Raw genomic sequence first — 13,164 nt, 5'->3', positions numbered from 1 at the left:
GAATTATATCTGCTCTTCATTGATGATAATCTCCCTGGTAAATCAAGCTCTTGTGACAATGAATGTCATTGAGTTACTAATTAACCTTCCTATTTTTGATATTTCTGGAGATTCTACGTTTTTGAAAATTACTTTGGTTGGAAGAATATCAGGAACATAAAATATTGCATCTGAGCAGACACGTTTCCTTTAACCTTTCCAGTAAAAGCTCACCTCAGTACCTGGTGAGTTTACTGTAATCAAATTTGTAGCTGAAAGAATAGATATTTTCTGATTTTCCCTGAGAAGCTGGTTTGCAGCTTGGCTATATAAGCTGAGAGTAAAAAAGTAAAAAGATTCAATACCAACTGTGGCTCAGGGTCAATTTATAACAATTTTTACCAAAAAATAAAGGAAAATCAAATTAAAGTAAATTAAAAAAAAACTTCTTGGGAAATTTTACAATTGCCCTCAGAACCCTTAAAATGTTCACATTCTACGTTGTCTAAAATTACTCCTGTTTTCTTCGTCTTCAATAATTATATTAAAGACTAAGCAGAATATATAAAGCCAAAGGAGATTTAGCTTCAAGATATTAAGCAATGCTATTTACTATTAGAGAATAACTAAAATACTTTTTTAATAATGACAGACTAGAAAGATTTTAATCTTAGTTTATTGCCACACACAAATATGTTTAACAATTTTTATAATCTATATGTTGCTGAAAATGTATTTTGGTATGCATGTTAAGTAAATTAACATTAGCTACTGTATTATATAAACCCTGAAATCTCCACTACTTCATATTATTGAAGTTTATTTGTTGCTTATTTAAAATTCATCTAGAGGCAAGGAGGGAGTATGCAGCATTTAGTGATTCAGGAACTCAGATTGATAGAAGGTCTGCATTTAGAATGCATGTCCCACAAGGCCACCTTAAACATTGACATCCACCCAATATACACAGCAAAATAAAGCCTGAAGGGTAAAATGAGAGATTTTTATAGGCCAGCGTTGGTAGTCATATACATCACTGCCATGCACATCTTATTGGCCATAACTCAGTCGCAATAAAGGTAGGCTTTGAAATAGTCTGAGAAGAAAAGAAAAAACAGGGAAGTCTTTATGGTAGATAGTTAACCAGTGTCTTTTGTAGGCCTTTAATTCTATTAATATCCCCTTAATTCACAATACAATTTCAATATGTGTTCCTTTCAAAATGTTTGATACCCAGATATAATTTTTAAGCCCACATAAGAAATCAAAGAACATTCTTCTAAAATTATGTGTACTTGCAGACTAGTGAATTTCTTATGACTCATTCTAAACAATAAAATATTATATATTCTAAGAAATCATGATTAATAATGACATAGGTATTTGTTATAAACATTGGTTCATGTAAAAGAGAGCTCTCAAGGGAATAAAGATGTGACACATGAAGGTCGCCCCTAACCACATCCACCAGAATCCTTTGTACTTATTCGATATGCCCATCCCTCAACAGCCTCAAGTGTTGCTTAAGGTTCACACCTGTAATTTCTCCAATAACTTCTGAGTCTTGCCTGGGTAACTGAAACCATCTCTCCGGGGGTTGCCTTGAGGGTATACAACCAGATGTATATTCAATGAAAGACTGGTGGGGATTACAAAAGTTTTTGCTTTCTTGCCCAAAATTGAAACAGAACCTGCATTTCAGTATACGCTCCAGAGTTCCTTGAGGAATAGGGTGAGGCTGGACTTCACCTGACAACAGGAAGTTGTATTGCTACTTCTATCCTATCTAGCATCCCTAACTCCCTTATAGCTTTTGCCCTTAGCAAGTCTCTTTCATGTACACAAATACTCATTTCAATCTGTTTCTAGGGAACCTGACTCAATACAGGAGATAAATCATTTAAAATATCTTTTAAAGTCCCTGGCATCTCTAGACATATTTCGTGCAGGTAGTGAAGTTGCAAAGACTCTGAATTAACATTTTACATTCTGGAAAATATGTCTGCAATATCCCTTTACAAATCAGGCTTTTCTTGTTTTACAACTATGCTGAGCGTCTTTGGTTTCCTTTATACTCATCAGGAGCACACATGAAGAACTAGGAATAAATATAAATGAAAAAGATATAGCTAGAGAACCAAGATCCAAGGAAGAAAGTTGGCCTCAGCAAGTTAGTGAATAGAAAAGATGACAACACAAGCAAATTGATTACCAGCAGAAACTATTTCAAGTTAACATTGAATCAGTAAGCGCATATGTAACTGGAGTCAGGTATATTTAATATTCTAAAACTAATTGGGCATACACTAAATGATTCTGACCTACACAAGTTTAGTTTACTTTAACAGAATTTTTTTTAAATAGATGTATTTGCTTAGAAAATTTAAATGTACCTTCTAAATCCATGGAATAATTGAAGACAAAAATATAAAGGTGTTACATTTTGCCAAATTAATTTATAGATGTTTTACAATCAAAAGAAAATTTCAGTAGGTGTGTGTACATGTGGAAATTGCCAACTCGATAATCATTAAGATGTAAATGTAAAGGGCAAAGAATAACAGGTAATATTGAAGAAGAACAATTCTTATACTTATTCTACAGGATAACAAGATCTATTATATACAGTAAATAAGACAGTATGATAGAGGAATAGGTGAATGAAACAAAATGGAGTTAATGCACCAAATAATGCCACCACCCCAAATATGTCCATATCCTAATCCCTGTGAATGTTACCTTAAGAAAGGGACTTCATAGTTGTGATTTAGGCACAAATCATCAAAGAGATAAATAATGGAAAGATTTCTTTATAATAAGAATGGGGGATTAAGAATCAAGAGAAACAGAATGGATATATAAGAAAATTTACCATTTAGATATGTTAGAAATCTAAAATAGTTTTATTTTAAATTAGCAAAGGAGAAAAACAATCTCCGTGAATACTCTAAATAGACCAGATCCCAAGTTTCAGTTAACCGGAAAGATATAACTATGTTAAATTTATCTGCACCTAATAAAACAGCTTCAAAATAAATGAAATAAATGTATATAGTAATACCAGGCTAAATAAATATTATATGTTACATATAAACTTATATATGTTACATACAAAGTTATATAAATGATCGAGTTTTATAAGGCTACAGTTATATAAGTCTAAAGATAAATCCACAAATCTGGAGAATAAAAACACACACATATAAATCCGTGAGTATCCAAATGTCAACCATAGAAAGAGTAAACTGTTTTTTATATTTACATGGTGGAATACTACTCATTAGAAGTTCTTTGAACACAATGAAATTAAGCTAGAAAACAATAATAAAATATGACTAGGAAATTCCCTGGTGGTGCAGTGGTTAAGAATCGCCTGCCAATGCAGGGGACATGGGTTCGATCCCTTGTCCTGGAAGATCCCACATGCTGCAGATCAACTAAGCCTGTGTGCCACAACTACTGAGCCCACATGCCACAACTACTGAAGCCCACATGCCTGTGGTCCGCAACAAGAGAAACCACCACAATGAGAAGCCCACGCACTGCAACAAAGAGTAGCCTCTGCTCGACACAACTAGAGAAAGCCCATGCACAGCAACGAAAACCCAATGTAACCAAAAATAAATAAATAAATAAAAATAAATTAAAATTAAAAAAAAGAAAATATGACTAGAAAAATCCCATGTTTGTAAATGTACAATACAAATGCAAATACACTTGGCCCTCCTAATCTGTGAGTTCTGTATCCACAGATTCAACCAACTGCAGATCAAATATATATCCCCCCAAAATTCCAGAAAGTTCCAAAAAACAAAACTTGAATTTGCTGCACACTGACAACTATTTACATAGCATTCACATTGTATTTGCAACTATTTACATAGCATTTACATCGTATTAGGTATTATAAGTAGTCTAGAGATGATTTAAAGTATATGGGAAATTGTAGATTATAATGAAAATTACACCATTTTTATAAGAGATTTGAGAATCCCCGATTTGCAAGGGGTCCTGGAACCAGTCTCCCATGATACTGAGGGTCAATTGTAACAAATGGATCAACAAATAAATTATAATTAGAATTTTAAAATATTTTAAACTGGATCATATAAAAATACAAAGGATACAGCTAAAAGATTACTTTGAAGAAAATTTATCAAGCTTAATGTAAGTATTAAAAGAATAAGAACTTTTAAATTAATAAAATATTCATTCTAAGAGCTGGGGTGAAAAGAAAAAACACAAAATCAGCAAATAAACCCAAAGAAAGTAAAAGGAAGGAAATAATAAACACCAAAGTAGAAAATAACGAAATGGCAACAAACGTATAATAAAAGATTCACAAAGCTAAAAGTTAATTCTTTGACAATATAAATAAAATTTACACACCTGTGGTGAAACTGATTAATAAAGAAAGACACCATAAAACAATTTCAGGAATGGAAAGGGTGGAGTACTACAGAACCTTCAACATCACAAATATATCAAAATATGACTATGCACATTACACCAAGAAATCTGAAAATGTATATAGATGAAATAGACAAACTCCTAGAAAATTCCAACTTATAAAAACTAAGTCAACAAGAAACAGAAACGTTGATGGAATCCAGAATTTACATAACCATAACTAGTCACAATTCCAGTTATTGAACACATGTAGATGCAGTACCAGTGATAGGCTGTTTCTTTTGGTTAAATGTGATTCTTGTTAGTCTGCTTTGACAATTTAATCCTTTATGTAAGCACAGTTTTATCCTTCTAAAAAAATACCGGAATTAAATTTCACCGAATATTAATAATTAGGTTTTGGGGGATGGTGCTATATTTGTTATATTGTTTGGGGATCTTATTTAGTATTTTAGGTTACAAAATAAAATTTTAAAACAATATTTTATGAAATGTAAGGTACTGACACTTGATACACTCCATTTTTAGTTCAAACATACTTAAAATTTATATAATAGAACTAATACTATATAAAATTATTTAGCAACTTATGTATTGTTTAGTAACTTGGAAATGTGACAACTTTTTATGCAGCAAGTTGTTATAAATAATTCTAAAAACCTGAAAGTAAGAGTATATTATAGAAACATTTATTCATAGCTGGTACTTCTAAAATGTAAAGCGGTTTTCAAGGGAAATTAACAACATATTTAGAAAGCCACTATTACATGTATTCACTATACAGTGTCAACTGGTCTTTAGTGTTATAATATTAGTCAACTACCACAACTAGAGAATTATCTTTTGCATAAATGAGTCAATTTTCTAAGGCCAGAAGCTACTTTGGGCTTTAAAAATCATTTTAGTTTCATTGAAAAACCTTCTCATCTCCCATTTTATTTAATTGTTGTTTCATCCTCCATTCCCAGGAAATTTGAAAGAAAGTCTCTCTATGAAATAATATATGTATATAAAGATATAAATATAGAAGTTAGGTCAATTTAAAGATTGTCATTTTAATGAACAGCAATAAATTTATTTTCCTGTATCTGAATAATAACTGTGAGCACTATCTCTAGTTTGTTCAATATAACTTGATTTTTATCTCTCTGCTGCTTGAGGGACAAGTTAAACAGCAGTAAAATATAATAAAATAAAAAATAATTCAAACACAGTCTTCATATCAAAATACTCTCTAATCATCAGGAGAATGCAAACCAAAATCCCCATGAGATATCACTTCACACCTATCAGAATGGCTATCATCAAAAAGACCACAAATAACAAATGTTGGTGAAGATGTGGTAAAAAGGGAACCTTTGTGCACTGTTGGTAGGAATGTGAATTGGTGCAGCCACTATGGAGAACAGTATGGAGGTTCCTCAAAACATTCAAAATATAACTGCCATATTATCCAGCAATTCCACTTCTAGTTATTTTCCCAAAGAAAACAAAAACACAAATTTGAAAAGCTATAAGTGCCCCTATGTTCACTGCAGCATTATTTAGAATAGTCAAGATATGGAAGCAAACTAACTAAGTGTCCATAGATAAATGAATGGATATTAAAAAAATGGATAAAATGCAATGTGATATAAACACACACACACACACACACACCGGAATATCACTCCGCCATAAAAAAAGACTGAAATGTTGATTTGTGACAACATGGATGGACCTTGAATGTATTACGCTAAGAGAAATAAGTCAGACAGGGAAAGACAAATACCATATGATTTCACTTATTCGTGGAATCTTTGGGATTGAACACAGGCTACAGCAGTGAAAGCCCAGAATCCTAACAACTAGGCCACCAGGGGACTCCCACTTATTCATGGAATCTTAAAAAGAAAAACAAATACAGAAAGAGACTCATAGATACAAAGAACAAACTGGTGGTTGCCAAAGGGGAAGGACTTGGGGGGGGGGATGGGTAAAATAGGTCAGGGAGATTAAGAGGTACAAACTTCTAGTTATAAACTAAGTCACAGGATGTAATATACAGCATAGGAAATGTAGTAAATAATATTGTGGTAAATTTGTATGGTGAAAGATGGGAACTAGACGTATTATCGTGATCACTTTGTACTGTATAAAAATATCTAATTACTACGTTGTGTACCTGAAACTAATATAATATTGTAAATCAATTATACCTGAATAAATAAGGGGTGTGGAGAGAGAAATACAACCAAATTTTTTAAAAATTTCTTAAGATAGACTGAGAATGTTGGTGGCATGGGGAGAAACCCTCCTCCTTCACTTGCTTATGTTTGTATATATTGGCATAAGCCTTTTGAAGGGAAAGTTAGCAGTGTCTGTGATATTTAACATGGGCATAGTTTTTACCCCCAGAAACATCATTATTTAAGATTCTATACAGCCATGTGTACACAATAATACAAAAGTGTTCATCATCACATTGCTTCTAGTAGCAAAATTATAGTAATAGTCTAAAAGTTTGTTAATAGGAGAATGGCATTAGATCATAATACTGTGAAATATTACACAGCCATTCAATAAAAAAGGTAAATATCTTTGTATAGGAATGAAAATATAGCTTAAATACATTGTTATGCTTAAAAACCCTCTTTATCTTTCACAATCATGCATATTGGGGAAGTAGTTTCACACACTGGTAGTGTAAAAAGAATAGAAAATTATAAGAAGACAATGCTAATAAAAGAACAGAAAATTGTATCAAGCTTTCATTTTAAGTGAAGAAACATCTACCCTTGAAGAAACTGCTTCAGACAAAACATTTCTTACTTTTAACTATTTTCTCTCTGAGTCATTTAGGAAAAGGACTGTGCCCTGGTGAACTGCTTGATTTCCCACTACTGTAAATTATATTGCAGAGGAATCTCACACCTATTCTATAAGCTGCTGTTGCTTGTATTCATAATTGCTCTCATCACAGTCAAGGTGTTTTATCAGTCTTCTGATGGGTCCCCTGCAGCTAAGCACTACTATAATTGACCTGTTAATATAAACTGAGGAATTGAGATAAAATCTACCTCATGCAAGTGAGTTGATCAAAACAAATTTGTCATATTTCTTAAATGAAAAAATATAACACATAGTATAAGGAGCATTGGTTCAATCTGAAGCATCTGAATAAAAAGATTAATATTAATCTCATTTTGAAAGTCATCCCCATTTATGGTCTTCAGGACATTTCTATTCAGATAATGTCAAAAGTCAGTTCTTCCCATTAGCTGGTTGTGACACTAAAAAAAAGTGCACCTCCCCAAGTTTCTTTTTTACTACAAAGTAATATCCATACAGATATTTCACTTCATGGGAAGTTTAAGGGGCTGGAATAAGAAGTTTAGGCAGATATTTATAATATATCCATATCTATCTTAGGCCTCAAAATTTCAAACATGAACAATACAATTTCTAATCTCTTCAATTCACAGGTGCCTCTGTTGACAATTTTCAACTCTCTTGAATATCCAAACCCTCAATCATGTCAAAATAATTCAATGTTTCTTAAATCACTCATATAATCAAGATTAGATGATGCATGATTAGTCATTGTTATAATGAAAGGGGAAGATATAAGTAAATATTTATAAATGATAGTCAAGATGGGATCACTCTGATGAAATTCATTTTTCCACAAAAGCTGATGAAATAATCATTTCAGTGTTGACAACCTCTTTTGGATAAAAGACAATTCAAAGTAAATATTAAGCTATCAAGATTGCAATTTATTCATCTTATGAGCTTAAATTGTTCCCCATAGTACAAAAATTTTTCATGTAAAGACCTTCATTTTAAGATGCTGTAGGGTTTTTAAAAATAAAACAAAACAAATCTTTCATCTGTATGACGTTATTAAATCCTCACAAAAATCTCTTAATGTACATTAATCTTCATATTAGAGATGAAGAATCTAAAGTTCAGGCAGAACAGGATGCTTGCACAAGTTCTATAGCACAAATTAATAAAGTATGGACTTGAGAACTAGACACTGGGTTCAAATTCTTCTCTACTTTTCATTTATTGGGTGACTTCGTGGAAGCTACTCGCACTCATTGTGCTTCAGTTTCCTCATCCATAAAGTGGAGTGATGGAAATGACAGTACCTTTTTCAAATCCTTATTATGATAAACAAATGAGTTTAAATGCTCCTAAACAGTTCTTGGCACATAGAAAGTACAACATAAGTATTGGATATTATTATTTTAAAACTGCAGTTGATGGAGTCTAGACTTGAACTTAAATCTTCTGATGTCAAATTTAGACTTTGGAGCAAGACAAACTTGGATTTCATTCTTACTCAACTATGCAAAAGCAGTGTGAGTTTTGGGAGAGCAATTTTCTTCATATATAGAATAGGAATAAAAATATACTTGCACACTTAATAGACTTCTTGTGAGGATTATACTTGTCAACATAGTACAGAAGCTACATAGTGTCTTATGGAGACCAGCATTACAGTAGATGATAATTCCATTTTCAACTCCTGTGAAAGTAACTTAATGCTTCTACTTACATATGATATGCTGATCAATTCATATTTATTTAAAATTTAATGCACACACAAGCACTACTGGGTTTACTGGCTCACTTCTCAAAGTAAGCCATAAGGCATCATCCTCATTTTACAGATGAGGAAACGAAGGCAGAGAAAAGTTAGGCAATGTATCGAAGATGAAAAAATTAAGTGATGGGATCAGAATGAGAAACCGAGCAGCTTGGTACCTGACACTACATTCTGTTGCTTCTGAGCATTTCCATAGTTAGGTGCAGTTCCTAATGTGATTACTTTTTTAAACAGAACACATAAGACTGGTATCTATTCTGGTAACCTAGGAGTCAATATTGCCTAAAAATGCTTCCTACTACCAAATACCTAGAAATACTGGAATAAATACAACAAACATTCTCCCAAATTAACCGATATGCCCAGGGTCAAAAATGACAAGTGAGTGGAAACAAGAGTTTTAATCAGTTGTCAGGGGTATGCCAATCTCCATGGCTAAAAAACATCTGACTTAACAGGCGCACTATGAACAGGAGACAAGATTCTGAAAGCAAGCAAGGTTGGGGAGTTGGCATACCCCACAAAAATCAGATCCTTAAAATAGAGGCTAAAGACCATTTATTGCCCAAGGAAGGGAATGGACTGGGACTACATCTATCCTGGCCAAGGCTCTGAGTGCAAGAAAACGTCTCCGAGAATTCATAATCACTGGATTGACATTCAGTGTTTTGTCATGCAGTTGAACATCAGCTCACAATTCACACCAATATGGAATGAGTGTTATGAATGAGAATTTGCAAAAACAACACACTTTAGTCCCACGAGGGTTTTGTACATTTAAATTATAAGATGTGGAATACAAAATAGTATATTAAATAGAAATTTAATAGTATATTAAAAAAAAGAAAGACAGGATTTTTAAAGTAAACTGATTAATTAAAATGATGAAATAAATGCTTAAATTACTAATAAGAGAAATAAGAACTTGATCAAGGAGCATTGGTTCTTTTTACAGGATATCTTAAAACTCTAGGCAGATTTGAAAGGAAATTAGAGTGTATTTAAGGAAATGAATGCAATCTTTAAAATAAAATATAACTCCAAGGACAGGTTAAACAGCACACTTTACACTACTGAAGATGAAATTAATGACATGGAAATATGAATCTGAAGGTACAACCCAAAATGTACAAGATACAAAATAAAAAGAGCTCATGCAATGTGAAAAAGTGGAAACGTCTTCCAGAGGTCTAATTTGAGTTGCAACAGTCTGATTCAGAATGTATATTGATGCAGACTTCTTAATAACAGCAGAAGACAAAAGAGAGGGAAAAATGTTTTCAAGATGCTTCAAGAAAGTCAGAGTTAAAACATATTCAGTTAAATTCTTATTCAAAAACATGGATGAAATAAAGACATTCATTGTGATGCAAGGGTAAAATTAAGACACTTTCAGACAAATGAAAGTTTACCATCAACAGACTTTCACTAAAGGAATTTCTAAAGGATGTACTTCAGGAATAAGGAAAATGTGCAAATGATCCTGTAAAAATATCTAACATTCAACACAGCAATGTGAACAAAGAAATGAGAAAGTAATTACTAAGGTGTAATCAAAGAGTAATTGAATTAAAAAAATAATAGTATAACAACATCTATTTGGGGAATAAAAGTTGGGAAGAACTGAAACACTGGACAACAATAACATGTAAGTCAGGACTGACAGGAAAGATATAAGAAATTTTTAAGATTTTTATTATTTAGAAAGAAGGTAGAGATTGGTTTGATTTAAACTTTGTAAGTACAGAAAAAATTTAAGTAACCATGAGAGGAATACAAATGCAGTATTTAATATCCAAACAGTTGTAGAAAACTAAGCAATACAAAGACAGGAAAGGAGGTTAATAAATAGCGAAAGCACGTCGTACAGGAGGCACAATAATGTGTTAGAAATAAATCCAAATATATCAGTAATCACAACAAATGTGCATAGAATAAGAATGTTTGGTGATAAAGATTTTTCTGGATACAAAAGAAAATTCACTTGCATATTGTTTTATAGTTACATTAAAAACACTGCTTGGCTTCCGGAAAGATGGCGGAAGAGTAAAACGCGGAGATCACCTTCCTCCCCACAGATACACCAGAAATACATCTACACGTGGAACAACTCCTACAGAACACCTACTGAACGCTGGCAGAAGACCTCAGACCTCCCAAAAGGCAAGAAACCCCCCCACGTACCTGGGTAGGGCAAAAGAAAAAAGAATAAACAGAGACAAAAGAACAGGGACGGAACCTGCACCAGTGGGAGGGAGCTGTGAAGGAGGAAAGCTTTCCACACACTAGGAAGCCCCTTCACGGGCGGAGGCTGCGGGTGGCAGAGGGGGAAAGCTTCGAGGCCGCGGAGGAAAGCGCAGTAACAGGGGTGCTGAGGCGGAGCGGAGAGATTCCCGCACAGAGGCTCAGGGCCGACTGGCACTCACCAGTGCGAGAGGCTTGTCTGCTCACCCGCCGGGGCGGGCGGAGCTGCGAGCTGAGGCTCGGGCTTCGGTCGGAGCGCAGGGAGAGGACTGGGGTTGGCGGCGTGAACACAGCCTGCAGGGGGTTAGTGCGCCACGGCTAGCCGGGAGGGAGTCCGGGGAAAAGTCTGGACCTGCCGAAGAGGCAAGAGACTTTTTCTTACCTCTTTGTTTCCTGGTGCGCGAGGAGAGGGGATTAAGAGCGCTGCTTAAAGGAGCTCCAGAGACGGGCATGAGACGCTAAGGCAGCTGCTGCTGCCGTCAAGAAGCCTGTGTGCGAGCACAGGTCACTATCCACACCCCTTTTCTGGGAAGCCTGTGTAGCCCGCCACTGCCAGTGTCCCGGGATCCAGGGTCAACTCCTCCGGGAGAACGCACGGCGCGCCTCAGGCTGGTGCAACGTCACGCCAGCCTCTGCCGCCGCAGGCCCGCCCCGTACGCCGTGCCCGTCCCTCCCCACGGCCTGAGTGAGCCACAGCCACCGAATCAGCGGCTCCTTTAACCCCGTCCTGTCTGAGCGAAGAACAGACACCCTCCGGCGACCTACACGCAGAGGCAGGGCCAAATCCAAAGCTGAGCCCCTGGGAGCTGTGCGAACAAAGAAGAGAAAGGGAAATCTCTCCCAGCAGCCTCAGAAGTAGCCGATTAAAGCTCCACAAACAACTTGATGCACCCTGCATCTGTGGAATACATGAATAGACAACCATCATCCCAAATTAAGGAGGTGGACTTTGAGAGCAAGATATATTATTTTTTCCCCTTTTCCTCTTTTTGTGAGTGTGTATGTGTATACTTCTGTGTGAGATTTTGTCTGTATAGCTTTGCTTACACCATTTGTCGTAGGGTACTATCCGTCTGTTTTATTTTTGTTTTTTTAATTTTTTTTCTTTTTTTCCCTTAATAAGTATCTTTTTATTTTAATAACTTTATTATATTTTATCTTACTTTATTTTATTTCACTTTATCTCCTTTCTTTTTTTCCTTCCTTCCCTCCTTCCTTCCTTCCTCCCTCCCTCCCTCCTTTCTTTCTCTCTCTCTTTCTACTTCTACTAATTCTTTCTTTCTACTTTTTCTCCCTTTTATCCTGAGCCGTGTGGAAGAAAGGCTCGTGGTGCTGCAGCCAGGAGTCAGTGCTGTGCCTCTGAGGAGGGAGAGCCAACTTCAGTACACTGGTCCACGACAGATCTCCTAGCTCCACATACTATCAAACGGCAAAAATCTCCCAGAGATCTCCATCTCAACAGCAGCACCCAGCTTCACTCAACGACCAGCAAGCTACAGTGCTGGACATCCCATGCCAAACAACTCCCAAGACAGGAACACAACCCCACCCATTAGCAGAAAGGCTGCCTAAAATCATAATAAGTCCACAGACACCCCAAAACACACTACCAAACGTGGTCCTGCCCACCAGAAAGACAAGATCCAGCCTCACCCACCAGAACACAGGCACTAGTCCCCTCCACCAGGAAGCCTCCAAAACCCACTGAACCAACCTTAGCCACTGGGGACAGACACCATAAACAATGGGAACTACGAACCTGCAGCCTGCAAAAAGGAGACCCCAAACACAGTAAGATAAGCAAAATGGGAAGACAGAAAAACACACAGCAGATGAAGGAGCAAGATTAAAACCCACCAGACCTAACAAATGAAGAGGAAATAGGCAGTCTACCTGAAAAAGAATTCAGAATAATGATAGTAAAAATGATCCAA

At 35.4% G+C, this 13,164-nt stretch overlaps 1 long non-coding RNA gene across 1 annotated transcript in view; it reads right to left on the bottom strand.

Moving 5' to 3' along the window:
* LOC309963145 overlaps nucleotides 1–12,531 on the bottom strand; it is a 328,740-nt gene extending 316,209 nt beyond the window's left edge. The window contains exon 1 of the long non-coding RNA XR_014326280.1: nucleotides 12,499–12,531. This is a non-coding gene — a long non-coding RNA (uncharacterized lncRNA). The remainder of the gene's footprint in view (nucleotides 1–12,498) is intronic.
* Between the last annotated feature and the right edge of the window lie 633 nt (nucleotides 12,532–13,164).

Source organism: Leucopleurus acutus (assembly GCF_964270905.1).
Source record: "Leucopleurus acutus genome assembly, chromosome: 6".
Classification (NCBI taxonomy): Eukaryota; Metazoa; Chordata; class Mammalia; order Artiodactyla; family Delphinidae; genus Leucopleurus; species Leucopleurus acutus.
This window is presented reverse-complemented; position numbering and strand designations above follow the sequence as displayed.